This window comes from Mandrillus leucophaeus, unplaced genomic scaffold (assembly GCF_000951045.1).
Source record: "Mandrillus leucophaeus isolate KB7577 unplaced genomic scaffold, Mleu.le_1.0 Scaffold596, whole genome shotgun sequence".
Taxonomy (NCBI): Eukaryota; Metazoa; Chordata; class Mammalia; order Primates; family Cercopithecidae; genus Mandrillus; species Mandrillus leucophaeus.
In genome coordinates, this window is record NW_012106430.1 from 2,741,178 (window position 1) to 2,743,520 (window position 2,343).

The 2,343-nt window shown below is 47.8% G+C and overlaps 1 protein-coding gene across 2 annotated transcripts in view; it reads right to left on the reverse strand.

The window, feature by feature from the left end:
• The window catches only part of NUBPL (nucleotide binding protein-like), a 243,649-nt gene that overhangs the window by 53,045 nt on the left and 188,261 nt on the right, over positions 1-2,343 (reverse strand). The gene's annotated exons all lie outside the window — the stretch shown is intronic.

Below are 2,343 nucleotides of genomic sequence, written 5' to 3' on the forward strand. Positions count from 1 at the left end.
ATGAAAAAAAGCTCATCATCACTGGTCACTACAGAAATGCAAATCAAAACCACAATGAGACACCATCTCATGCCAGTTAGAAGGCAATCATTAAAAAGTCAGGAAACAATGGATGCTGGAGAGGATGTGGAGAAATAGGAATGCTTTTACACTGTTGGTGGGACTGTAAATTAGTTCAACCATTGTGGAAGATGGTGTGGCGGTTCCTCAAGGATCTAGAACCAGAAGTACCATTGACTCAGCCATCCCATTACTGGGGATATACCCAAAGGATTATAAATCATTCTACTATAAAGACACATGCACATGCATGTTTATTGCAGCACTGTTCACAATAGCAAAGACTTGGAACTAACCCAAATGCCCATCAATAATGGACTGGATAAGAAACTGTGGCACATACACACCACAGAATACTATGCAGCCATTTAAAAAAAAATGAGTTCATGTCCTTTGCAGGTACATGGATGAAGCTGGAAACCATCATTCTCAGCAAATGAACACAGGAACAGAAAACCAAACACCACATGTTCTCACTCATAAGTGGAAGCTGAACAATCAGAATACATGGACATAGGGAAGGGAACATCACACACCGGGGCCTGTTGGGCGCTGGGGGCTAGGGGAGAGAGAGCATTAGGAGAAATACCTAATGTAGATGACAGGTTGATGGGTGCAGCAAACCACCATGGTACATGCATACCTATGTAACAAACCTGTGACTTCTGCACATGTATCCCAGGACTTTGTGTGTGTGTGTGTGTGTGTGCGCGTGTAACAAAAAGGAATACAAGTTCGTCAAAAAAATCTGGATACATAACTGATGTTTAGGGACAAATACTGACTCTTCAGTATAATGGAGTCAACAGTTAAATGGGCTTCCAGTCACTCCATCTTAATGATGCTATAAAGAATTAACCAGAGCTGGCTGGGCATGATGGCTCCCACCTGTAATCCCAGCACTTTGGGAGGCCTAGGCGGGCAGATCACGAGGTCAGGAGATCAAGACCATCTTGGCTAACATGGTGAAAGCCCACCTCTGGTAAAAATACCAAAAAATTAGCTGGGTGTGGTGTCCGGCACCTGTAGTCCCAGCTACTTGGGAGGCTGAAACAGGAGAATGGTGTGAACCCAGGAGGCAGAGCTTGCAGTGAGCCGAGATTGCACCACTGCACTGCACTCCAGCCTGGGTGACAGAGCAAGGCTCTGTCTCAAAAAAAATAAAAAAATTTAAAAAAATAAGAAGCAGAACTAACCAGACTGAGTTCACTTAGGAACGACTGGGGACCAAAGAGGCTTCCACAGATTTTAAAGCACTTAGGATGGAATCAGATGGTACTGTTAGTGCATATCTATCTATGTCTGTCTGTCTGTCTTCATTCTGTTTCTCTCTCTTCCCTGCTTCCTCCTTCTGATGTCTGCTGTAAAGTTAAGATAAAACCCTTGCAAGATGGCTGAATAGGAACAGCTCTGGTCTGCAGCTCCCAGCGTCATCAATGCAGAAGATGGGTGATTTCTGCATTTCCAACTGAGGTACCCGGTTCATCTCACTAGGCCTGGTGTGAAAGTGGGTGCAGCCCACAGAGGGCAAGTGGAAGCAGAGTGGGGCATCGCCTCACCTGGGAAGTGCAAGAGGTCGGGGGATTTCCCTTTTCTAGCCAAGGGAAGCCCTCACAGACTGTACTGGGAAAATCGGGATACTGCCACCTAAATACTGCACTTTTCCAACGGTCTTAGCAAATGGCACACCAGGAGATTATATCCCACACCTGGCTCAGCGGGTCCCACGCCCAGGGAGTCTTGCTCACTGCTAGTCTGAGATGGAACTGCGAGGCGGCAAGACTGGCTGGGGGAGGGGCGTCTGCCATTGCTGAGGCTTGAGTGGGTAAACAAAGTGGCCAGAAGCTCAAACTGGGTGGAGCCCACTCCAGCTCAAGGAGGACTGCCTGCCTCTGTAGACTCCACCTCTGGGGGCAGGGTACAGCTGAACAAAAGGCAGCAGAAACTTCTGCAGACTTAAATGTCCCTGTCTGACAGCTCTGAAGAAATCAGTGGTTCTCCCAGCATGGTGTTTGAGCTCTGACACCATGGACAGACCGACTCCTCAAGTGGGTCCCTGACCACCGTTAGCCCAATTTGGACACACCTCCCAGTAGGGGTTGACTGACACCTCATACAGCCAGGTATCACTCTGAGATGAAGCTTCCAGAGGAAGGATCAGGCAGGAATATTTGCTGTTCTGCAATTTTTGCTGGTCTGCAGCCTCCACTGGTGATACCCAGGCAAACAGGGTCTGGAGTGAACCTCTAACAAACTCCAACAGACCTGCAGCTGAGGGACCTG